Raw genomic sequence first — 27,231 nt, forward strand, 5'->3', positions numbered from 1 at the left:
CCAGAAAGGTGCACAAAATTCAGTGTTTACCAATAAAGAACCAAGGCTCTTAGGCTGAGAAACTACCATAGGAATTTCAGTCTGATTTCTCTTATTTGTAAAGGATAAGCAAGGATGGGTTGTGTTGTAGGTTTGCTTTTAGCTACAGTTAGATCTGTGCTGGGGTAATTCAGCACCCAGCAAACTTGCCCCACAGAAGCCACTGGCCAGGCATGATAAGTGCAGTTCTGCTTCTTAGCAGCCTAACCTGTACGTGAATCAGTACCTTCACCCAGAAGAGCCAGGGACACTGAGGCTGAATGCTTGCCCTCATCGTTTGGATTATTTATGAATTGCCCCTCCAGAGGCTGTAAGTTAGGGCGCAACAAAATTATGAACGAAAACGCGTGCAATTTTCCGTCACAAATAATCATTACCGTGAAGTTCATCTTAAGAGAGTGGCTACTTCATTTGACCTGATATGTGGTTGCCATCATGCATATTTTCTCACCCTTGAGAAGGCAAATTTAAAAAGACACTGTGGGGACTTCCCTGGCGGTCCAGGGGTTAGGACTCCGCGCTTCCACGGCAGGGGGCGTGGGTTCGACCCCTGGTGGGGGAACTAAGATCCCTCAAGTCATGCGGCAAAAAAAAAAAAAAAAAAGGCACTGTAGACTCTTGTGTATTTCATTATAATGTAGACAGGGAATACATTTATTACTGCCTTTGCACGTCCATCCTTCCTTCAAGGGAAAGCAAATCAGAATGTGGAAAGGACTTGTTAGATTTCCACTTGTTTGGGGAACCAAGGAGGTTTGCAGCTATGACAAAGGGTAGAGTGTATGAGAGAGGACAGCAGTATTAAATGAAGAAAAATTGTTTAAATAGAAAAGATATTTAAAACTTTCCCAACACCACAGGGAATAATTTGTGTGCAAAATCGGTGGGATTTAGGGCGTGACTAAATCAAAGGGGAGAGATGAGCTATGAACAAAGTCAAGCTACACTGCTGAGACTTCATCTTCAAGGAGGTATTGAAGGTGTTTAAACACAGGAGTGGCAGAAACGGTTTTGGCTTTTTGGAAAATCACTCTGGCCAATCAGGGAGCAATGCATAGATGAATAGAGGCAGGAGGTGCAGATGGGAACTAGGATGGTGGACATGGGAGTGAAGAGGGAAACACTGGGAGAGGCAGGGTGACTGGCTGGATGTTGTTTACTTTTGTCTCTGTGGTGTCCTGGTGCCAACCACGCCTACTACTAGTTTAGGCATTAACAATAAACTTATATTTATAATGATTTTTAACAAACAAGCGGCCTTTACATAATAACGTATGTTTCAGGTTTCTGGTTTGGCTGTTGAGCCATTCACTGAGGTAGGTAAATAAGTCTCTAAGCATCAAAGGGATGGCAGGCCTCTGAAAGGAAAGGGTAGGGAGATCTGACTAAAAAAGATCTAAATGTCTATACATCGCAATGGTTGTGAATTGATTGTGAATAAAATGAGAGAATAAAGTAGGAAATAATATTTATAAAAAATGATCGGATGCTTATTAGCTAAACAGCTCATACAAATCCCTAAGAAAAGCATGAAGAACTCAAAAGGAGGAAATAAGACAAAATGACACTAACAGGTAACTAAAGAAACACGAGTGACTAAACCCCATCACATAATCCACCAATTCAACCTCTGGCTATATATCCGAAGGCAATGAAGACGGAATCTCTGAGAGATATCAGCACTCCCATGTTCATAGCAGCATTATTCATAATAGGCAATATATGCAAACAACCTTCGTGTCCGCTGATGGAGGAACGGATAAAGATGATGTGGTAATAATACACAGTGAAATACAGCCCAGCCATGAAAAAGGAAATCCTGACATTTATGGTCACGTGGATGAACCCTGAGGACATTATGCTAAGCAAAGTAAATCAGAGAAAGACAAATACTGGATGATCTCACCTATATGCGGGATCTAAAAAGGCTGAACTCATAGAAACAGTGGTGGTAGCAGTAGCAGTAGGTGGGGGAAACGGGGAGAGGTTGTTCAGAGGGTACAAACTCCTAGTTATAAGATGAATAATTTCTGGAAACCTAGTACATAGCATGGTGACTACAGTTAACAGTACTGTATTATGTACTTGAAGGTTGATAAGAGAACTTAAATATTCTCATGGAACTGCTATCAAAAAAGATTTTGCATAGATTTCTACTTCTGGCCATGATGGAATAAAGGGAATTGGATTAGCTCTCAGGACCACCTTTCCCCGCCCCCCCAGCTATTTGGTTATAATTGAAATCAGATTAAACAGACTATTTAGCTAGGTATCATACATTCATAGTTTGCATTAATAGAGCTAGACAAGTAAGCCCCAAAAGGATCACATGGATTTCAAGTAATTTAACTGCATTTTAGAACTGAAACCCTAACATATTTAAAGGAATTTTTTAAAAAACCCAACATCCAATAGCATATAACTGACAGCATTGGCATCTAATCATATATTGCCAGACATAAAATTAAGCAGTAAAACATGTCCCAACACCAAGAGGAAAAAACCAGGATGCAGATACAGAAATGACGTAACTAATACAGTCAGCAGACAAGATATTAAAACAGCTATTAAAAATATACTTCTTATGCTCAAGGGGATTAGAGAAACGAAATGCACATTGTAAAAAGATCCAAGTTAAATTTCCAGATGTGAAAAATATCACATCTGAGATGAAAAAAAACAATGGATGAGATTAACAGCATGTAAGACACCGTCAGATGCTGAAAAGAAGGCTTGTGAAATTGAAGACAAAGCAATTGAAAATAACCGAAATGAAACTCAGAGGGAAAAGAGTTTACAAAAATGAATAGAGCAACATAATACAGCTTAATATACATCATACATATAATCAGTCTTAGAAAGGAGGGAGAAGGGGTTCAGACAAAAAATGTTTGAAGAGATAACGGCTGAATATTTGTCATATGATGAAAACCATAAAACGAACAGGTCAAAGCCCAAGTAAAAGAAACAGAAAGATTAAACATAACAAAGTACATCTCACTGAGAAGTAAATGGCAAATTAGTGCATGAAAATCTGCTCGTGATTATTAGTCGTTAGGAAAATAAAATCAAAATGAGAAGCCACTCCATACCTACTAAATGTAAAATTTAAAAAGGCTTCCAATACCAAATGCTGGCAAGGACACAAAGCAACTGTAACTCTCATACATTTCTGGTGGGAGTGTAAATTGGTAGAGCAACTCTGGGAAAAGTTTAAGTCTTTAAAAATTAAATGCTTAGGACTTCCCTGGTGGTGCAGTGGTTAAGAATCCGCCTGCCAGTGCAGGGGACACGGGTTCCAGCCCTGTTCCGGGAAGATCCCACATGCCGCGGAGCAACTAAGCCCGTGCGCCACAACTACTGAAGCCCGTGTGCCTAGAGCCCATGCTCTGCAACAAGAGAAGCCACTGCAGTGAGAAGCCCATGCACTGCAACGAGGAGTAACCCCTGCACGCCACAACTAGACAAAGCCCGCGCTCAAAAGCGAAGACCCAACACAACCATAAATACATTAAAAAAATTTTAAAAAATATTAAATGCTTACCATACAATTCAGTAGTCCCACTCTCGTATTTAGCCAAGAGAAATAAATCCCTATGTCCACACAAATACTAGTATAGCAGATCTTTAAAGAAGATTTACTCACAACCCAAAACTAGAAACAACCCAGTGTCCATCAACAGATGGACTTAATAAAACAAATAACCCATTAATATCACCCCCTCTCACTCTCAAAAGTGTACCAGTTCAGACAGAAAATTACAATAAATTACACATCTACCTGTCTAACCCTCACTTATCCCAGGGCAGAACTTTTTTAGTACATGGTTAGTGGCACATGTACTGAAAGAATGTTGTAAAGTGTTTACCCTGAAAGACCCAGAGTAAATCCTCTAAACCAGTGCTTAATGTAAACAGTTCTTACAGTTGATTAAAAATCACTGCTGCTCAGTGTGTCTTTGATTTCCATTTATTGGTCATCTACAAAGGAACTCTCAGGTGGGATAGAAACAATTGTTTTTATATTGCTGGGGGATAAGTCCCTCGGAAACATTCCATACCCAACAATTCAGCTTCCTTGCGTCTTGGGTTGGATGACTCTGAGACTTGCGTTTTGTACTTTTCCCCAGAATTTTCTTGCCTGGTGTCACTTCTTCTCCTGTGTCACTTCTCTCCTCCTGGTGTCACTTCTTCCCTTCTCTACCAGTGTTTCCAGAACCTTCCAAATACACTCTTTGCATTTAAATCCTTGTCTCATCTGCACGGGACGGGGGAGGGGGACCCAAACTAATTTACAAACATTTTGTCACTTGGCCATCAGCTTAACCTTTAGAGGATGGCAGAATAGTATTATTTCACTTTTAAAAAGGAAACAGAGGTTGTGTACTTTTTAAATCCACCCATCTAGTAAGATTCTGAGTTGAGAGATGAACTAGTCTTCTATGTTATTTCCCTTATACCTTGAATCCCTATATTGAATCCCTCTATCCAATCTCATAGACAAGAACATCTACATTGGTAGATGTGTGAATATGAATAGGTAAAGTCATGGGAATATCACAGGGAAACAATGGTCTAAGGTCAAAAATGGACAAGTAAGGTATAATGCAAAGAATTAACCAGTTGTTGAAAATCATGTTTACACTAAGGTGATGACTCAAGAGGAAAGAGACCAAAGGTGGAGGTAAGAGCACTTACTGTAGAAAGTAGCCTTGATAGAAAGCACGGGAACAGGTGGGCAGGTGGCCCATGGGCTCCAAAGGGAGGTTGCAGGCTAGGTCAGAATGCTCGGTGTTATTATTCCAGTTGCTGCAGCCCAACTGGAGGTTCCCCGGGGCATTGGTAATGGTCGTGGGCCCTGCTGCCCAACAGGGCTCTCTCCAGTATCACAGAGAATGTCTGAACCTGCATTAAAAACTATCTTTGAAAGACCAGAGTACGGAGAGGTTTGGAATCTTTTGAGACGTGCTCATGGTCATTAATAAGGTAACATTTCAACATGACAGAATTTTAGAAAATGGCCTTACAGAATTGAAAAGTTTACAATCAAGATTTAACCTTCATTCTCATTATCCTGCTCCCCCTCCTCTCCTATCTGACCTTCTCCCTCATCCACATCTATTTATCTGAGAATCCTGACGGCACCTGGCTGTTGGCATTCAGACCATTTAATTCCTTCTAGTGATAGCTTTCGTGGGCCAGCAGACACCCAGCCTTCTAAGCACACAGACATCCTACTGTGCTTCAGAAGAGTAAATGTATTCCTATAAAACATTTCCACAAATAGGGAGAACTTTTCCCTTATCTCTACTCTGTCTCTTTTTAAAATGAGATTAACAGAACTGAGATCGGTGGGGATTCACTGGAAGGACCTTTGTGAAATCAGAAAGCCTGGATTTCTCTCTTCATTTTACCTCTAATTGTGGTACCCTAAGCACACCATAGCATAGTCTCATTAGAAGGTCCTACTGAGAAAAGCAGGAGCAGGGAGCCATCTCGTGTGTAAGGTGGCTGTGGCTGAAAAATTTATGTGGCTAAAAATAATCTCAATGTGATGACTCTTGAAATTAGGCACCTGGGCAAACATGCTGCCTAGTGACCAGCCCAGGAGACTGCTATTCTCCCAGCCTCTGCACAGAGATCAGATGGAGTAAAAAGCCCTGGAAAACCACAGCCCTGGTTTGGGGGTAGAGGATTGACAGGTATATGGTTTCAAAATGACCACAAAGATGGAGGCATGATCAATAATCACCATGATGCCTCTTGACAGATTTGAATGGAGTGTAGAGCACGGGGGCTTGGGGTGGGGGGGACGATGAACTGTGCAAATATAAAGAGGGGTGCCTGGGTGAGAACACGATTGGCAATGCCAAATATGGCCCAGATCTGGAAGACGTAGACAGTTCCAGATGGATGTTAATAATATAGTGCTGCATTAATTCTAAACTTACAAGAAGTATAAGAAAATCTTTCAAGTTCATTTCTTTCATCATTTAATTATGAAGTTTTAAATACACATAAAAGTTGAAAGAATTTTACACTATAAACCTGTTTACCCACAACCTAGATTTTACCATTAACATTTTATTTGCTTTATTGCCTATTATCAATCTGTCCATCCCTCTGTTATCCATCAACCCATCTTATTTTCTGATGCATTTCAAAGTAAGTTGCAGAAATCAGTACACTTTCCCTAAGATATATATATATATATATATATATATACACACACATATACATATATATATATATATAAAAAATATATATTTAAATTTTTTTTGGCCACACCGCATGGCTTGTGGGATCTTAGTTCCCTGACCAGGGACTGAACCCATGCCCTCGGCAATGGAAGTGCAGAGTCCTAACCTCTGGACCACCAGGGAATTCCCCTAAACTCTATATTGTTTACATTTTTTTAAGGTAAAATTTACACACAATGAAATAAACAAATCTTGTCTACTATTCTGTGAGTTTTGATGAATGCATACATCTATGCATTCCAAATCTCTATCAAGATTTAGAGCTTCCTCACCTGAGACACTCGCCCCCCCTTCTCATCTCCAGCCAATCTTTGTCCCTGCCCACCCAGAGGCAGTCACTATGTTCATTCCTACATTCCAGGTTAGGTCTTCCTGTTCCAGAGCTTCATGTAAATGGAATCATACGCTTGGTACTCTTTTCTGTTAGGCTTTCATTCAGCATAGTGCTTTTGAGGTTCCCCTCCAGTAGTTGTGTGTATTCAGAGCTTGTTCCTTTTTTTTATTGTTAATTAGTGTTCCATTTTATGTATACACCGCAGTATGTTTTTCCAGTCTCCTATTGATGGATACTTGGCGTATACGCAGGAGGAGAATTGCTAGGGTAGGTGTATGGTTCCCTTTTGAAGGAAGCGTGGGGTCATTTTACAAAGTAGTTGTTCCATTTTCACATTCCCACCAGCACAGTCTGAGGCTTCAGTTACTCCTCATATGCTTGCTAGCACTTGCTACTGCGGGTGTGCAGTGACATCTTACGCAATTTTAATTTGCATATCGTTAATGAATAATGACACTGGGTAGCTTTTAATGAGATTACTGACCAATTGTATATCTTCTTTGTGAAGTATCTGTTCAAATCTTGTGTCCATTTTTTCATTGGGTTATTTGTTTTTATTACTAAGTTGTAAGGAGTCTTCGCTTATCCTTAATACCAGATATATGTTCTGGTATTAAGGACATATATTATATATAATATAATATAATATAAAAATATTATATTAAGGACATATAATATATATAATATGTATATTATATTATATATATATATAATACAGATATATGTTCTGTTTAGCATTCAATACCATTTCACAGTCACTTGATGTTTTAAAAATTAAGAATGTGTTTGCGAGCCTGCCTGGAGGGCCCTCTTCCCCGTTCATGGAACAGCTGCGCCCGAGTGTGCTGTGCACAGGGAACTGATGGCTGATGCTTCAGGGCCGGGGTGGGGTGCGATCCCATCATTTTAGCAAACGGCTCCGGCTCAGCGGCACCAACCAGCGCTGGAAGACAGCGGCGCCTGGATCTGCCCTCCAGCTCCCCCAGAACCGCTCCGCGCTGCATGTTCCTGTTGACTGACTGTTTTCCTTTTCCTCTTTTTCCTATCCTGGCACCTTATAATAATATTTTAATACTGAAGAAAATTCAGATGGTCTGGGCCTGCCATGCATCCCATTCAAGGGAGGGAGGCGGGGAGGGGAACGGCCGGAGGGGGAGGAAGATGACTAATCTATCTGAGCTCATATCGGAGCCGGAAACTTCCATGGATTCCGTATTTTGACATATTATATATTTGCCTCATCTCACCTGCCGAGGAGCATGGGGGGTCAGTATGATTATAAAACCCGTTTTCCATACAAATAGGAAGCGGAGGTTCAGACATAAAATGATTTACCCCTGGAATTTCAATCTAAGCCCGTTTGACTTTAAAGCCTGTCTATTCCATCCCCCAACCCAAAGAGGTTCTGTTAACAAAAGATCCTTATTTCACAATATCATAGGAAGGGCTCTTAATCTGATTTCTTTCAGTTTTCAGAACTCCAGGTTTACTTCCAGGACCCCAGGCGTTAAGGAAAGATTCAACTGCCTTCCAAGATCTTGGAAACACAGCAAAGTAACAATTCCTCCTGCCTCTCACGATGCATCCTCTTTCTTTCTTAGCTACTTCTCTCTGCTGGGTTTAGGGGATCTGGGTTAGCGACAATAGATAAGAAATGAAAAAGGACGCCGGGCAATGACAACCTTCAGGGTAGAAAACTGCCGTTTTTAGCAGGCAGTGTCTATACCGCTAGCACACTGGCTGCTGTAGGCCGGATCACCGGGCTCGGAGAGCACCTGGCAGCGTGGGTCGGCCTCCTGCCCAGGGGTGCCCATTGTCCTCCTGATGGTCCTGGGTGCCCCGGAGCACCGCATCCCTGCACGGAGGCGTTCCAATTCATCCTCCTCGGTGTGGCTGGCACCCCTCGTCCCAAATTATTCCGCGGCTCAGCTACAGAATTACCATTTCTATTTCCAACTGGCAGCAGCTTGTCACCCTTCCCAGACATATTTCCATCTTAACAAAGCTCTTATCACGCCAGTCCTTTGCCTAACACTTTCCAACCTTTTCCCATTGTAAGTGGAATAAAACCCCATTCCGTTCTGGCGCCCTGCAGGCCTTCCGAGATCTGGCCCAGCTCTGCCATCCCACGTCCCCTTCCTCCCCCTGCCTCACTCGGGGGCCCCAGCCGCACTCCTCGCTTTTCTTTCAAACACTCCAAATGCATTTTCATTTTCTGAAACCTGGCTTCTTCCCATCAGCAGGGCGCAGCTCATCTGAAATCTCAGCGGGCCTTTGCTCCCCTTCACGCGTACACAGCCTCCTCCCACACACTCTGGCTTCAGCTCTATCACGTCGCCCTCTCTACTTTCTCCAAAGCAAGTTTCACAGGCAGAAGTCATGCTTCAGGTTTATTTGCTCATTTTGTTTTCTGACTCTCTCCTTTGGAATGGAAGCTCCGTTTAGATCCCTCTCTGCTCGTCTCCACTACGTTCCTTGTGTGCGGAACAGGACGAACTCAGTAAATATTTATCAAAGGAGGGCAGGGTATTAACACCAAAGGGTGGCTGACCATCAGTGGGATTTTAGCTACTGTAGCAAATAGGTAAAGGAAAGATCTTGCATAGACATAATGTAGGGAACAGGAGGCGGGTCTTAGGTCCTATTCTCTCCCTAAGTTTCCTCCAAGTCATTGGCATGTGCAAGTAAAAACAATACAGGCAGCCCCTGTCTTGGTTGGTCCCGATATGCATGAATCTTCATTTATCCCCCGTTCAGCTCAATAAAGCAGTCCCCCAACAACTCAGTTGAAACGTCAGTGTCCACCATACATGAATTGTAAGTGGATAAAGTACAAATTTAACTGCTAGGTCTTCAGCGTGTATGTCATTACATAAATAGCAGGTGTGTGTCATCACATCTTTCAAAGTCCTTTGGTGATGAGCCCCTGAGCGGTTACTCAGGTCACACACAGGCAGCAAAGCATGTAGCTCTGTTGCCTCTTTGTCTCCCACTTGTAAACCCCTGTGACATTTCCTGAAAATCGACACAGAAAAGGAAACTGGCCAACGACGACAAAAGTGCAGCAAAGAAGCAAAAACTGACCATGCTGGAAGTGAAATCTGAATGAAACATCAATGGAATTATAGAAGTGAAACCGGACCGTAGCAATGTTGACCCTGCTGCCCCAAGAGCTTCTAGTCGTGCAGCCTAGAGGAACTTATCAACGTAAACAAGGACCATGGTTGTGAGAAAAGGACGACAATGTCTCAGAGACCGTGACGCTGGCAGAAAGCTTCACGTTAAGGGAATTCTTGACGATATTTCATGACATCAAAGGCACAAACTATAAAATATTGGAAGCTGATCCATTTAGAAAGGAGTATAATTGACCAAAGCAAGGAAAATATGCTCCCTTTGTTCTGTAAGTTATACAGTGTTCAAGTTGCTCTTAAGTTTTTCAAGAAATAAAATATTTCTATTCTCAATGTTCCTAATATTTAAAATTAGGATTCATTAGGATTTAAATGAATATTAGTATAATTAATATAAATTCATATTTGAATATTAGCATTAACAATGTTTAAATTTTTTTCATTTTCCTTTATAACAGTAAGAGCTTTATTTATTTATTTTAAAAAATAAATTTATTTATTTATTTTTATTATTTACTTTTGGCTGTGTTGGGTCTTTGTTGCTGCACCCTGGCTTTCTCTAGTTGTGGCGAGCAGGGGCTACTCTTCGATGCAGTGCATGGGCTTCTCACTGCGGTGGCTTCTCTGGTTGCGGAGCATGGGCTCTAGGTGCGTGGGCTTCAGTAGTTGTGGCTCACGGGCTCAGTAGTTGTGGCACGCAGGCTCAGTAGTTGTGGTGCACAGGCTTAGTTGCTCCGCGGCATATGGGATCCTCCCAGACCCGGGCTCGAACCCGTGTCCCCTGCATTGGCAGGCGGATTCTTAACCACTGCACCACCAGGGAAGTCCAAGAGTTTTAAATATTTTGACAAAAACTTTAAAAAGTCACAGAACAATCATACTTTCCCCTTTGATGTTATGGGACTGAGCATGGTTTCAGTGTGCATGGTCATTTTTACAGCCCAACCATGTGAAGGGAGGCCTGCCTACAGCCTCACAGACCCACCAGCACCTTCATGCATCCGGATATGATTCCCCAGATTTAACTAGCACAGAGGGTTTAAAGAATAGAATTTTTGCAACGGAAGAATTTATCACTGTAGTAATTTGCTTAATACTGTGCACTGCTTTGATATAATCAGCTTTCCTAAAGAGGAATTCTTAAAAATTTGGAAACGTTCCGTGTGTACTTGAGAAGAAAGTGCAATCTGCTGTTTCTGGATGGAATGTCCTGTAAATATCAGTTAAATCTATTTGCTCTATTATGTCATTCAAAGCTTGTGTTTCCTTATTAATTTTCTGTCTGGATGATCTATCCATTGGTGTAAGTGAGGTGTTAATGTCCCCCACTATTATTGTGTTACTATTGATTTCCTCTTTTATAGCTGTTAGCAGTTGCCTTATGTATTGAGGTGTTCCTATGTTGGGTGCATATATATTTATAATTATTACGCCTTCTTCTTGGATTGATCCCTTGATCATTATGTAGGGCTCGTCCTTGTCTCTTGTAAAATCTTTATTTTAAAGTCTATTTTATCTGATATGAGTATTGCTACTCCAGCTTTCTTTTGATTTCTATTTGCATGGAATATCTCTTTCCATTCCCTCACTTTCAGTGTGTATGTGTCCCTAGGTCTGAAGTGGGTCTCTTGTAAACAGCGTATATATGGGTCTTGTTTTTGTATCCATTCAGTGAGCCTGTGTCTTTTAGTTGGAGCATTTAGTCCATTCATGTTTAAGGTAATTATTGATATGTATGTTCCTATGACCATTTTCCGAATTGTTATGGGTTTGTTTTTGTAGGTCCTTTTCTTCTCTTGTGTTTCCCACTTAGAAGTTTTTTAGCATTTGTTGTAGAGCTGGTTTGGTGGTGCTGAATTCTCTTAGCTTTTGCTTGTCTGTAAAGCTTTGGATTTCTCCGTCAAATCTGAATGGGATCCTTGCCAGGTAGAGTAATCTTGGTTGTAGGTTCTTCCCTTTCATCACTGTAGATATATCATGCTACTCCCTTCTGGCTTGTACAGTTTCTGCTGAGGAATCAGCTGTTAACCTTATGGGAGTTCCCTCGTATGTTATTTGTCAGTTTTCCCTTGTTGCTTTCAATAATTTCTCTTTGTCTTTAGTTTTTTGTCAATTTGATTACTATGTGTCTCGGCATGTTTCTCCTTGGGTTTATCCTGCCTGGGACTCTGCATTTCCTGGACTTGGGTGGCTATTTCCTTTCCCATGTTAGGGAAGTTTTCAACTATAATCTCTTCAAATATTTTCTCAGGTCCTTCCTCTCTCTCTTCTCCTTCTGGGACCCCTATAATGCGAATGTTTTTGCATTTAATATTGTCCCAGAGGTCTCTTAGGCTGTCTTCATTTCTTCTCATTCTTTTTTCTTTATTCTGTTCTGCAGCAGTGAATTCCACCATTCTGTCTTCCAGGTCACTTATCCATTATTCTGCCTCAGTTATTCTGCTATTGATTCCTTCTAGTGTAGTTTTCATTTCAGTTATTGTACTGTTCATCTCTGTTTGTTTGTTCTTTAATTCTTCTAGGTCTTTGTTAAACATTTCGTGCATCTGCTCGATCTTTGCCTCCATTCTTTTTCCGAGGTCCTGGATCATCTTCACTATCATTATTCTGAATTCTTTTTCTGGAAGGTTGCCTATCTCCACTTCATTTAGTTGTTTTTCTGGGGTTTTATCTTGTTCCTTCATCTGGTACAAAGTCCTCTGCCTTTTCATTTTGTCTATCTTTCTGTGAATGTGGTTTTCCTTCCACAGGCTGCAGAATTGTATTTCTTGCTTCTGCTGTCTGCCCTCTGGTCTGTGTATAGATTTTTACACTGGAAAATTGCTTTTAATCAAAACGTTATGTATATGTTTAGACCATATCAAAAAAATGATAAATGAATGATCTGAGAAGAAAACTGATACACTTGTGTATGTGTGACATAGCAGGTGTTAGTATCTCAAGGTGGGAGTGTTTCATTAAGCATCCAAGATGGTTTTATGGGAAATCTCATGCTATTGGTGAGAGTGAAGATCGGATCGCCCTTTCCAGGGAGCAATATGAACATGTATCAAAATTTCAAAAGTAAACATCCTTTGATCCAGGGTAAATTCAATCCTAGGAATTTAATCTTAGGAAATAATGGGAAAACTGCAAGGTTTTTCATCATGTCTTTGTTTATGAGAGTGAAAATAGAAAACAACAACTTGTATTCCTCACAATAGATGAATAATCAGGAAAATTTTGATCCAGGTATATCCTGTAATATAATACAGCTGTTATATTGTGGCATAAATTTATATTTTTGAGATGGAAAACATTTTAAGACACGTTAAGTTAAAAAAAAACCCAAAATTACAGGATGGTATGCAGGGACTTCCGTGGTGGTGCAGTGGTTAAGAATCTGTCTGCCAATGCAGGGGACACAGGTTAGAGCCCTGGTCCAGGAAGATCCCACATGCCGTGGAGCAACTAAGCCTGTGTGCCACAACTACTGAGCCTGCACTCTAGAACCCGTGAGCCACAACTACGGAGCCCACATGCCACAACTACTGAACCTCACACGCCTAGAGTCCTTGTTCAGCAACAAGAGAAGCCACTGCAATGAGAAACCTGCACACTGCAATGAAGAGTAGCCCCCACTCGCCGCAACTAGAGAAAAGCCCGTGCACAGCAGTGAATACCCAACACAGCCAAAAGTAAATTAATTAATTAAGTTTTAAAAATACAGTATGCAGAGAATGGTTCAAGTCTTGTAGGAAAAAAAGGATAGAAAGATATATGTATTTCTTTATACACAAATATATAAATTTACTAGTGTCTGGAGAACACCAAATATAAGAGCTATAAGCCTTCGCCGCTGTGTCTGGACAGCAGGTGCTTCTCCGCTGGGCACAGTGAGATCCAGCTCGGAGCTTCCTCTGTGTCAGCTCAGACCCCTCTGGAGGTGGGCAGGGGCTCTATCTTCCTGAGGTTCGCAGCTTGAACCACCACAGTGTATTTGTACCCGTCTTCCTCTGTCCTCCTGACGCTTGTGTCAGCTTGATTTCCCAAAGTGCAGCCCGGGTGGATGCTGTGCTTTCTGCTGGGCGGCACCCCGCCCTAAGTGCAGGGGGCTCTCCAGCCACAGTCTCTGCCCCGAGGTCCTGGGCTCGACCCCCTGGGCCCTCTTCTAGTCCTCCAGGTGACCTGCACCCCAGGAAGGTGCGTGCCCGTCTCAGGCCACTGCCCTCCTGTTCTGAGTGATTCACGCCCCTCGGCTCCACTGGATTCTAGAATTCGTGTTTATCCACTTGAGCATCCGAGCACAGAGAACAGAGCTGTGCTCAGTGCTCACTGTGTGGTTATGAATGAAAGAAGAATACAATGAGTGATTGATTGCTCTTAAAAAATTAGTTTCTTTCCATTCCCTCTGGTTATTTGTATATAGCGATTTTTGAGAGGAGAAGTTTCTGTAATCAAATGTAGAGAAAATTTGTTTTTCAGCGTTGTGCTAATAGAGAATAAAATATTTACACTCTCCCACACTTGCTGTATCGTTTATAATTTACCTTGCAAACTCCCTCTGGACCATCCCACTAGTCTAGGAATCAGTACAGGTGGGCGTTCATTCCTTCCCCCGAGACTGCCAGCTCTCATCCCCTTCTCTGATTTTCCTTCCAATCTTTTTATTTTTAAATTGATATCCAGTTGATATATAACATATTAATTTCAGGTGAATGACATAGTGATAAAATATTTGTATATATTATGAATTATCACCACAGTATTTCTAGTTAACATCCAACACTACACAGGTACAATTGTTTTTTCTTGTGATGAGGACTTTTAAGGTCTATTCCCTTAGCAACTTTCAAATATACAATACAGTATTGCTAACTATCGTCGACAAGCTGTACATTACATTCCCAGGCCTTATCTATTTTATAACTGAAACGGTGTACCTCTTGACCACCTTCGCCCATTTCAGCTCCCCACCCCCGCCTCTGGCAACCAGCAATCTGTTTTCCGTATCTATGAGTTCATTTTATTGCTGTCGTTGTCTTACATTCCACATTAAGTGAGATCATACGGTGTTTGTCTTCTCTGTCTGACTTATCTCATTTAGCATGATGCTCTCTGGGTCCATCCATGTTGTCACAAATGGCAGAATTTCTTTTTTATGGCTGAGTAAGATTCCATTGTATATATACATACCAGTGCCTTATGAGGGGCTAGAACATAGCAAACTCTCAACACACGTGGTTGTTCTGAATGAATGTTTAAGCAAGGTAATGTCTATGAAGTTTACTCTAATTAAAAATGGCACAGAGGGCTTCCCTGGGGGCTCAGGGCTTCCTTGGAGGCGCAGGGGTTAAAAATCCGCCTGCCAATGCAGGGGACACAGGTTCGAGCCCTGGTCTGGGAAGATCCCACATGCTGCAGAGCAACTAAGCCCGTGCACCACAACTACTGAGCCTGCATGCCACAACTACTGAAGCCCGCGTGCCTAGAGCCTGTGCTCTGCAACAAGAGAAGCCACTGCAATGAGAAGCCCGTGCACTGCAACCAAGTGTAGACCTCGCTCGCTGCAACTAGAGAAAGTCCGCATGCAGCAAAGAACGCCCAATGCAGCCAAAAATAAATTTTTTTTAAAAAAGGCATAGAAATGTTAGGAGTTTTAACTAGTCATCTATAACCAGAGGATACATGTGCTGTTGATGAGAGTCATGTCCTACCCCGACTGAAGCACACCCACCACTTCCTATTTTGTTCACGATGGAATCTGAACACTTTATGGGTGCCCGGCAGGGAGTGGGCAAGGTGACCTGCCTTTCAGTCTCGTTAAGCTATATTTTTAAAATGCTAGGCAAAGTAGTGGTTTTCTTTTTTTCTTTTTTTTTTTTTGCGGTACGCGGGCCTCTCACTGCTGTGGCCTCTCCCGCTGTGAAGCACAGGCTCCGGACGCGCAAGCTCAGCGGCCATGGCTCACGGGCCCAGCCGCTCCGCGGCATGTGGGATCCTCCCGGACCGGGGCACGAACCTGTATCCCCTGCATCGGCAGGCGGACTCTCAACCACTGCGCCACCAGGGAAGCCCTGGTTTGTTATTTTTGCTAATAAATATCTTCTGACATCTAATGAGACTTGAAAGCCAACAGTGTTCTTTCTTCAGATTTTTATTGTCTAGAGTGCTGATCTGCATTTCTGTTATGCATGATTTTCTTGATTCTATTTCATGAGAAAAGTAAATGTTTATAAACCATGCATCTGCATTTTGTAACTTACTTCTGGAAGGCAAAGATACCTTCATCTAACCCTTGCCTTTCATCTATAATGAGTTTTTTGTTTCACTTTGATTTGATTTTTCTTTCAGTTCTGCTACATCAATAGGCAAAGCTTGAAATATTACGTCCAGGATCTCTTTGCTGGAAAAGCAAACTAAACATTTCATTTGGTGCTATAGCCCCTGAAGACCCCGTGGGGACGGCGTCACCATTTCCATGCTCACGACTGTTGGGTGCAATAATCCTTCATTGTTACTAAACCTTCTGAATTTACTGGTTCTGGGGAGGAAGAGAAAGGTGTAAATATTTGAGTCTTCCCTGCATGTTGCAACTCAACTGCGTCATCGCAGTTCAATGCGTCCTTGAGTCAGTCCATTTGCATAGAGAATAGGGTACTGGGAAAGAAAGCTATCAGTAGTGTCAAGTTTGAATCCGAGAATGATCTTCTGAGTTTAAAAATACATATAGAAGAATGGAGTTCACTCCTATATACCCTCAAAGATTGCTCTGAATGACACCAATGTTTTTATGCTGGTACAGGCTTATGGCGTTTTAGAATTGGAGGTTCTGTTCGGACCCACTCATTTTATACGTGAAGAACTGGAGGCCCAGAAGGGCCAGCAGCCTGTCAGAGTTCAGGCGGCTTGCTCCTGGCAAAGGTGATGCAGAAATGCAGGCCTCGGGACCTGCAGGCCACCTTTCTCTGGGCTGCAGGTGCTTTGTAATGCTTGCTGGTTATGCAGTTTGCAGATTATGCAGGGCTATTGCTTCTGCTCCCAGGTCTTGCATCTATTTCAGAGCATTTGCTAATTGTACCTAATATTGCGGAGAGGTGAGGTATCAGGCAGCCAATTTTGTGCTCTTCCATGGATTTGGTAAAGGTTTAATAGGAAGGAGGTTTTTTCCTAAGATAAAAATAAACTTTTGGGCTTCCCTGGTGGCGCAGTGGTTGAGAGTCCGCCTGCCGATGCAGGGGACGTGGGTTCGTGCCCCGGTCTGGGAGGATCCCACATGCCGCGGAGCGGCTGGGCCCGTGAGCCGTGGCCGCTGGGCCTGCGCGTCCGGAGCCTGTGCTCCGCTAACGGGAGAGGCCACAACAGTGAGAGGCCCGCGTACCGAAAATAAATAAATAAATAAATAAATAAATAAACTTTTGGCAAGATTCTGTGATTTTTATCGATGGCTCCATGGTTTCCTCTCAAGTTAATTAAAACTATTTCAATGTATATGTATCGCTTCTTTATCACACCGACATAGATTCGTATCAATATCTTACCAGAAATCCGGTAGTAATCTGATTCCGGATAGTATTATCAATTAATGTGCTTCATCCTGTGATGTAAACAAAAAACACAGCAGATAGCGCTTTGCAATGTGCTTCGTCATCCTATGAAAGTGCTTTGCACCACCACGGCCTGGAGACCGCATTTATCACGGTGCCCAGTGACTGCAGTGCGGGAAACCAATGGCCCGTCCTGCTCTAACAGTGGACAAGGCTGCTTGGTCACCTCCCTTCTTCAAAGCCTCTTCCTCATCTGGGTTTCTAAGGTGTCACGCTCTCCCTCCTCTCACCTCTCCTGCTGTCCCTCCTCGTCTCTCTGACCTTGGACCTCACCTCTGTCACACCCAACTCATTGGCATCAGACACCGACTCTACAGCCTCCACTCTCAAATCTGTATGTCCAGCTCAGACCTTGGTTCTAAACTCTAATCATATATCCAGTGTTCTATGTGAAATCTCCAAAATATGCCCAAACACACGCTTTTTTTTTTTTTTTTTTTTTGGCCACACTGTGTGGCTTGCAGGATCTTAGTTCCCAGACCAGGGATCAAACCTGTGCCCCCTGCAGTGTAAGAGCAGAGTCTTAACCACTGGACCTCCAGGGAAGTCCCCCAAACATACTCTTGATTCTCCAAGACCCCTGCATCCAACAACTTAATCTTCCATTTGTCTTTGACCAAACTCCAACTCACCCTTGATTCTTTTCGTTTACTCTCACCCCTCAAATCCAATCATCAGGAAATTCTCTTGGCTCCACCTTCAAAAGATCCAGAATCTGACTGCTTCTCGCCTCTCCCCTCCTATGCTCTGGTCTAAGTCACCACCGTCTTCTTCATTAGACTATTTTAATAGATGCTTAACTCTTCTGCCTGCTTGCCCCCCACCTCCTTTGTCTGTCATCCACACAGCAACCAGAGCGTCATTTTACAGCTCAATTCTAGGTACGTATTTCCTCTGCTTGGAGCCTCCAACATCATTCCTCTCAGGGCAGACTCTTCTCTGGCAAAAATCACATAATAAGATTCAGGTTAACAAATATGTCACAATATGGATCCAAACCCTAATCCCAGGGATGGGCGGGATGCAGATGGCAGAGCGTGGATGGTGGAGCCGGGTTAAAACACGGTCCAGCTAGTGAACACTTTGATGGTAGAGTTTTTACGCTTCTAGCCGACAATTTTAAGTTTCAGAATTGGGAGATGGGGCGACTTCCTCATCCCTTTGCTTCTTTTTCTTGAATTTGTCCTTCAGTGACCTGAGTGTAAAGCAAGTTCTTGAAGCCAGCCGTTGGGTAAGACAACCTGTCAGAATCTGCGTCTGGCAGGTAGTATCCGTGGCCGTGGAGGGTCGAGCCAGAGAGCTTTGCTGTGGACTCTGCTGCCCTCTCTGGGGTGGAAATGTTTCTGACTTTGTCTGTGTGTTGTTTATTTAATTTGGAAAAACTTAGATTTAGCAAAATGTGGTGGTGGCTTGGTGCAGTAATGGAGATGCCGCAAGGAAAATGAACAGTCTTTGGACTTAAAATTACACTGGCTGTGAGGTTTCTTTTTCTGAAAATGTACCTTCTGAAAATAGACCTATATTTTAAGTCTTTTCAAAAATACATACTCCATATATAAACTTTATGACATTCCTGTATAACTAAACTCAAAACATACTGTCTGCATCTATTCTGTTAAGAACATTGTATAATGGGTTAAAGTATTGCTTTGTGTGTCATCAACAAATGTTCCCCAATTCGCCAGAGTGATCCTTTTTTTTTTTTTTTTCTTTTTTAATTATGAAAGACGGGAGGGATAGAGTGGGAGTTTGGGGTTAGTAGATGTAAGCTTTTATATATAGAATGGATAAACAACAAGGTCCTACTGTAGAGCACAGGGAACTATGTTCAATATCCTGTGATACACCATAAGGGAAAGGAATATGAAAAGGAATGTCTGCATGTGTATAACTGAGTCTCTTTGCTGTATAGCAGAAATTAACACAACATTGTAAATCAACTATATTTCAATTTTAAAAAGACTACAAAAGAAATAACTGCTCTAAACATTTCTAGCAACATGAAAGCATATGTAAACTATATATACATATATATACTTTTCAATCTCTTTCCTTTCCCCCTTCTTATTCCAGAGCTTCAGAAGCAACCTCTATTTTCCACTGGGTATGTATCTTCCTAAAATCTTTACTATTAGTATTACTCTGCAGCAGCTCCATAACACAGCACCACAGACTGGGGGGCTTAAACGACAGAACTGTATTTTCTCACAGTTCTGGAGGCTGGACGTCCAAAATCAAGGTGTCAGCAAGTCTGGTTTCTCTTGAGGCCTCTCTGCTTGGCCTGCAGACGGCCATCTTCTTGCCATGTCCTCATATGGTCTTTTCTCCCCTGTATCTCTTTGTGTGTCCAAATTACCTGTTCTTATAAGGACACTGGTCAGATTGGATTGGGGCCCACACTAGCAGCCTTGTTTTAACTTAATCACCTCTTTAAAGGCCCTGTCTCCAAATACAGTCTCATTCTGATGTTTTTGGGGTAGGGCTTCAACATATGAGTCTGGGGGACACAATTCAGCCCATAACACTATGTATAGATTGAGTGTCTTTTCCCAACATAGGCAGGAGTACAGGACACACATTGTCCTGTGATTTGTTTTTCACTTAGCAATGTAACATGAAGATCTTTCAATGCCTACAGGTGTCCTTTTCACTGACTGCACCATCTCCTAGTTACTTGTTTAACCATCACATTGTCAGTGAACATTTAGGTTGCCTCCAATTACTTGCCAGCATATACACGATAATATTAATTTATACTCACAAGAAGCACTTTTGAGAGTGACTGCTAACCTCAGCTCTCACTGAGTTTGAATATTATCAATATTTTTTAAAATTCTTATATATTTGATGGGCAAACTTACTATTTTAATATGCATTTCTCGGGCTTCCCTGATGGTGCAGTGGTTGAGAGCCCGTCTGCCGATGCAGGGGACAGGGGTTCGTGCCCCGGTCCGGGAAGATCCCACATGCCGTGGAGTGGCTGGGCCCGTGAGCCATGGCCGCTGAGCCTGCGCGTCCGGAGCCTGTGCTCCGCAACAGGAGAGGCCACAACAGTGAGAGGCCCGTGTACTGCAAAAAAAACCAACCAAACAAAAAAAACATGCATTTCTCTTATAACTAGACAGGTTGAACATCTTTTTGTATGTTCCACCTGTAATTTTGTGATTGTGTCTTGTTAATTGTCTTTTCTATCAGATGCCCATTTCTCTATGGGATAGTTTGTCTTTTTCTTGTTCATAATAATTCTTCATATATTATGACTATTTATCCTTCATCTGTTATACATTTTAAAATACTTCTGTCAGGCAGGTACAACTTGTGTTTTAACTTTGTTTGTGTGTGTTTTCTTTTTTTGACCTAGAAAGACTTTACATTCCTATGTGATCAAATCTGACAGCATTTTCCTTTATTTTTATTTATTTACAGTTTTTGGCCACACCACGAGGCATGTAGGAGAATAGTTCCCCAACCAGGGATTGAACCTGTACCCCCTGCAGTGGAAGCGTGGAGCCTTTAACAGTGGACCACCAGGGAAGTCCCTCGTTTGTTTTTTTTTTAATTGAAGTATACTTGATTCCCAATGTTGTGTTAATTTCTGCTGTACAGCAAAGTGATTCAGTTATACGTATATATACATTCATTTCTGTATGCTTTTCCATTCTGGTTTACCCCAGGATATTAATTATAATTCCCTGTGCTATACAGTAGGACCTTGTTGGTTATCCAATGTGTTTTCCTCTTAAAGGTTTGCATGTTTCTAGGAATGCCATCTCTACTGAAAGACAATGGCGCTTTTCCTGTATTTCTTTGGTATCAATTAATTACACATATTTTTCTCCTTTTTATCATGTCACAGTTTTAAACTCTGCAGAGGAACTTGCAGTGAAACATGAAGGTCTTCTCTACTTTTCCATCTCCTGGCTACACGCCCACCCCTCCTCCCCTCCCTGGGCAACCAGTGTTCACTATTATTGCCTATAGCATCCTAACAGCCTCGCTCATTCACTGTGCATTAAACGATCCCTGGGTCTCATTATAGAATCATAAATGAGATTGAGGTTCATGTCCATTCATCTCGCTGGCTTTTTCCATGCAGCAGTATGTCTTAGAAACTTTAAATGTCAGTACAAATAAGTCTACCTTATTCTTTTTAGTTTCTTGGAAACTTTAAATGTCAGTACAAATAAACGTACCTTACTCCTTCTGGTGGTGAAGGCTGTGGCATACTGTTACACTATACTTTATAAACTGTTTCTTTCATGACGAACGTGCAGTCCTTTTCAAATTTGTTTTTGCCACTACCATAATTTCAAAAGGTTGAAGTGTTAGTTTTGTTTTTTAATGTTTAGATTTTAATCTATCTGATATTTATTTTTATATTTAGTATAAGTTGTTTACTCAGCCATACATTAAACAGCCCATCTTTTCTTTATCAATTTGAAATGCTACTTTATTTTATAATATTATGCCTAATTCTGCTTCTTGACTCATTTTTCTTGTTTTCCTATTGCTATTCCAAGACAACGCTGTTTTAATTATTGAATAATTATTAAATATTTATCTGCTATAGCAAGTTCATTTATATTATGATTTTTTTTCCCAAAAAAGTATTCAGGCTGTTCTTGCCATTTGCTTTATTTTCTTAATGAGCTAGAAACAGCATGTCAAAATATGGAGACTTTTGGGAGTCTTTAGGCTGAGAGATTAATTTGTTGGAAGCATTGACTTTTTGGGAATTCCCTGGCGGTCCAGTGGTTAGGACTCCACACTCTCACTGCTGATGGGCCCAGGTTTGATCCCTGGTCGGGGAATTAAAATCTCACAAGCTGCGCAACTAAAAAAAAAAAAAAAAAAAAAGCATTGACTTTTTAGAGTATTGTGCCTCCTGCAATAATAATGGCCTGTCTCTCGCTATTTTTCCTGGTCTTCTTTGCTGTACTTCAATAAAGCTTTCTTTATAATGGCCTGCATGCTTACTTTTAGTTACATTCCTAGGTATACTCCTGTTTTGCTAAATAAATGGGATTCTTTTCCTATTACATTTTATAGTAGGTTATGGCTGTTATATAGGAAGGTTACTGTTTTCTTTGCATGTTTATCTTACTTCTCATTAAGAAACAGACCTGTCCCAAAGAACTTACAAATTTAATGCAAAGAGAAGTCAATATTTAAGTTAGAATGTAAGAATAATTAGAGGCACAGGTGTGTGATCTGCTCCACAAATTACTTTCAGAGCTCTAAAAGGTTCAAGAAAGCTTATCACAGTTACTGGTGGAGCTATGTGGCCCTTTAAGGAGAGGCAGCTCTCTAAACAGTAGGTTATAGTGAATGTTGGCACAGAGATGACATTGAGTATGACATATGCTTAAAAGGATGACTGGCATCTCTTTTTTTTTTTTTTTTTTGGCCACATTGCGTGGTTTGTGGGTTCTTAGTTCCCTGACCAGGGATTGAACCCACACCCTCAGCAGTGAAAGCACAGAGTCCCAACCACTGGATTGTCAGGGAATTCCCTGATCGGTATTTCTTGTCAGGTCAGATGAAATCTAAAGACCAGTGTGAACAATGGACAGAAAGGAAGGGGGAGGGTATTATGAAAGCTCCCCAAAGGTCAAGCTGAGTATTTTGGATTTAATCCAATAAATAATGGGACTCATTTTGGGGTTAGAGATGTGACATTCAGAACATAGAGTTGGGACTTCCCTGGTGGCACAGTGGTTAAGAATCCGCCTGCCAATGCAGGGGACACGGGTTCGATCCCTGGTCCGGGAAGATCCCACATGCCGTGGAGAAACTAAGCCCGTGTGCTGCAACTACTGAGCCCGTGTACTGCAACTACTGAAGCCCTTGTGCCTAGAGCCTGCGCTCCACAACAAGAGAAGCCACTGCAATGAGAAGCCCACACATCACAACGAAGATTAGCCCCTGCTCACCGCAACTAGAGAAACCCCATGTGCAGTAACAAAGACTCAACCCAGCCAAAAATAAATAAATAAAAATAAATGTATTAAAAAAAGAACACAGAGTTGTAGTTTTGGGGTTTTTTGGGGGGCACACTGGATGCAATCTGGGATCAGGGTAGCCCACTGGAAAACTATTCCAGTAATATAATCTTACAGAGAAAAGGGACTGAAACAAAGATAGAGGTAAATAAGGCATTTTCAAAAAAGAAAAAAATTAGGACAAAAAATTGAATATGAAGGAAAAGTAAGATATTTACAACATTTTTATCTTAGTTGAACAGAATAACAGCAATATGGTTACCAGAAGTGGGTGGGAAGCTGTTTTAATGAAAGATAATTGTTAAAAAAGACATGACAGGCCCTAAGCAGAGTGACCTGTGCTCAGCGTCACATCAGCAAACCAAGACTTAACACCTAACCTAACTGCAGTTACAACCTCCCCCAGGACTGTAGTCTCAACTGGTCAGTCTTGAATTTTCAGGTCAGCACCAATGAGGTATCTGCCACATAGTCCCCTTTTATCCCCTGTAGGTAGGTTCCCTAAGCCTGAAACAGTGCGCTCTTTGCCGCCTTCTGCCTATAAAAGACTTTCATTTTCTGCAGCTCCTTGGAGCTCCTCTCTACTTGCTGGATGGAATGCTGCCTGATTCATGAATTGTTTAATAAAGCCCATTAGAATCTTCAATTTACTCAGCTGAATTTTTGTTAACACAAGAAGAGTTTGGATTAGAACATGTTTAGATAAATATTGAGGTAGTAGAAAAATTTATTTGGTATGAAACTGAATCTGGGTGATTGGTGCACTGAACTAATTCAACAGCATCACACGCTCTTGTTTTTGGAGGAACTCAGCTTGTCCCAATCTGCTTTTTTTTTTTTTGCGGTATGGGGGCCTCTCACTGTTGCAGCCTCTCCCGTTGCGGAGCACAGGCTCCGGACGCGCAGTCTCAGCGGCCATGGCTCACGGGCCCAGCCGCTCCGCGGCTCGTGGGATCTTCCCGGACCGGGGCACGAACCCGTGTCCCCTGCATCGGCAGGCGGACTCTCAACCACTGCGCCACCAGGGAAGCCCCCAGTCTGCTTTTGATTCATGGTGTAGTAAGACTTAATTCCTGTGGGTTTCTACTGATGTGGTTAAAGGTGCTTTGTTTTGTTTTGTTTGTGCTTTGTTTTTGTTTTGTTAATAGTCAAAAATCATTCAACTGGTGAAAAACTATGAACTGGGATGAGTTTACAGAGATGATTTTCTAAAAACTACAATCGTGTTCAAGTTAAGCCCTTTATAAGGGGTATTTTGGTGAAGATATCTGAGAAGGGAGTGAACAGAGGGAGAGATGCTGGGAAACGCCAGGGATAGAAATAATGATTAATTATGAACTCAGAATACACCTTAGAATGACTGCTCTACTTCATTGTCACACTGGCTTTTTGGCTATAGGCACATGTAACTGCAAAACAGGAAGAAACGTCAACATTCATTGCTACCTAAGTAGACCTAGTGAGTAGTCAAGGGATGTGCTTGTATTTGCCAAAGTGTGCGTGTGTTTGTGTGCGCGTGTGCGTGTGCAGTCAAACTGAAGAACGGCATGGCAGGTTCCGGTTTCGGGATCTGAGTTTTGGGAGCACAGCATGGGGGAGGGAGCCCTCCAGACAAGAGGGGCCCTTTAGTCCCCTCTGCTCCTCTAAAGGCCGAGGCCCCAGCGCCCCAGCTGTCTTCTCTCTCCATTCCTGCCCCAGGCGAGCAAGTGCTGCACAAGGACAACACAGCCAGGGAGAAGCGTGGGAAATTCCCCCCAAAAGTTCAGTACTGAGCCCAGAATTAACTAACTTTCAACAAGAATTTTCAGGGGAAGAAAGTTAATTTCACTCATCAGATAGATGAGTTTCTCATAAGTATATTTTAAAAATTGAAGACTTTTTTCCTGTGGTACTTAAATAAGGATGAAATGAAGCTCTTCAATCATTTAGGGTTGTTTGTGTGTTTGTTGGCAGATTTCTGTTGGAAGAAGGATGCACTTCTGACAAAACACTAAAGCCATTGGCAACAGCGTGAAAAAGATGATTAGTTTTTGAGCTTTCAGGCAAGAACATTGTTGAATTTAAAAGGCTTTGTCTCACTGGGAGCAAACCAGACTTAGCTGAACAATTAGAATAGTCTGAGCTGCCACCCAGGCTTGCAGATGTCCAGGGAAGAAGTGATTTCCCCTCAAGCCCAATTTTTGAATTGTTTTTATTTTTTCCCCATAAAACAGGCAAAAATGGTATGACTCAGTTCCAACACTCTTATAGGTATTGTCCATATATTTCACCAGCCGCACCGGGCAGCGTGTCCGATTTGTGCCATCAGCGGCTGACAAGTCTTGTTGACTGCAGTGTCACATGGAGCTTGGAACGCTGAGAGTCTTCACTTGGTGTCCCCCAGGGTACCTGCGGCTTATTGCTTCCCGTGTGTGACTGTTGGATGGGAGAGAACTTGAACTGTGCCATAGATCGGATTTTAACGAGAAAAATAACATTGGAAGAAAGGGAGTGACTGAATGCACCACCAGAATTGTACGGGAAACATTTCCCTGTTCTCATTTCATTTTGTTTATTGCCCCAAATGTGCCACATCTCAAGTACATGTTGTTCAGATATGGTTTATGAAGCCTGTTTTTTTTTAATCAAAAAATTTTTGGCTGCATTGGGTCTTTGTTGCTGCGCGCGGGCTTTCTCTAGCTGCGGTGAGCGGGGGCTGCTCTTCCTTGCGGTGCGCGGGCTTCTCACTGCCGTGGCTTCTCTTGTTGCAGAGCACAGGCTCTAGGTGCGCGGGCTTCAGTAATTGTGGCACGTGGGCTCTAGAGCGCAGGCTCAGTAGTTGTGGTGCACGGGCTTAGTTGCTCTGCAGCATGTGGGATCTTCCCGGACCAGCGATAGAACCCCGTGTCCCCTACATTGGCAGGCGGATTCTTAACCACTGCACCACCAGGGAAGTCACTGAAGTCTGTTTCAATGCAGGGTCCCATCTTGGTGACTTCTTCCAAAGCGTTCCTTTTTTTTTTTTTTTAATATTTATTTATTTATTTGGCTGCTCTGGGTCTTAGTTGCAGCACGCGGGATCTTCGTTGCTGCATGTGGGCTATTTAGTTGCAGCAAGTGGGATCTAGTTCCCTGACCAGGGATTGAACCCAGGTCACCTGCTTTGGGAGTGCAGAGTCTTAACCACTGGACCACGAGGGAAGTCCCCAAAGCGTTCCTGTTTGATGCGTTCAGTAGAATCACTGGCACTGAACACCTTTCTCTATCGTCTTTATAGACACACCACAGTTTTGTGACATTTATTTATTTATTGGTCAAATAAGTTCACAGGAAGTGTTTAGCATCATATGTGGTCACTGTGTGATATCTTTGGAGCAATACATGCACCGTACGTGAGTTCACTCATGGTGCTGAACAGTAATCACCCACACAAGACCTAGAACGAGGCTGACAACTAATGGTATGAATAGGCTGTCTTTCAAGTGTCCTTTAGGTGCTGTGTTTCTCCCTCAGTTACCCCATCCCTTCCTGTGTCCTATAGACCAGAGTCCCTGTGCTCAACTCCATCGTCCAGAGCCCATCTCCACGTTCACCCTCCTGGGCTGCTCACCCCCTGGGAGCCAGATTGCTCCAATGTACCCTCTCTCTCTGACCTCCTATGTCCTCCACGAGGAGGTGCAGGCGAGGAGTTTGTATTTTCAGCTCACAGGACGCTGCTTCACACTTTTGTAACTCTGAAGCCAAGGACAGAGGGTTGTTGGCCATTCAGTGGGAGGGGCCTATTCTATTTCCTCAGGTTTTTTGTTTGGTTTTTAAGGCCAAGAAACAGTTTTTTAATGCTTAACCCTGTACTGTTACATAGTAGCAACAAGCAATTATAAAGTGAAATATACAAAA

At 42.3% G+C, this 27,231-nt stretch overlaps 1 long non-coding RNA gene across 2 annotated transcripts in view; it reads right to left on the reverse strand.

Moving 5' to 3' along the window:
- The window catches only part of LOC132593775 (uncharacterized), a 76,057-nt gene that overhangs the window by 14,210 nt on the left and 34,616 nt on the right, over positions 1-27,231 (reverse strand). The window contains exon 3 of one of the 2 annotated variants that reach the window (XR_009559599.1): positions 17,288-17,343. The exons of the other annotated variant lie outside the window; for it this stretch is intronic. This is a non-coding gene — a long non-coding RNA (uncharacterized lncRNA). The remainder of the gene's footprint in view (positions 1-17,287; positions 17,344-27,231) is intronic. 2 annotated transcript variants of the gene reach the window in all.

Source organism: Globicephala melas, chromosome 17 (assembly GCF_963455315.2).
Source record: "Globicephala melas chromosome 17, mGloMel1.2, whole genome shotgun sequence".
NCBI classification, from domain to species: Eukaryota; Metazoa; Chordata; class Mammalia; order Artiodactyla; family Delphinidae; genus Globicephala; species Globicephala melas.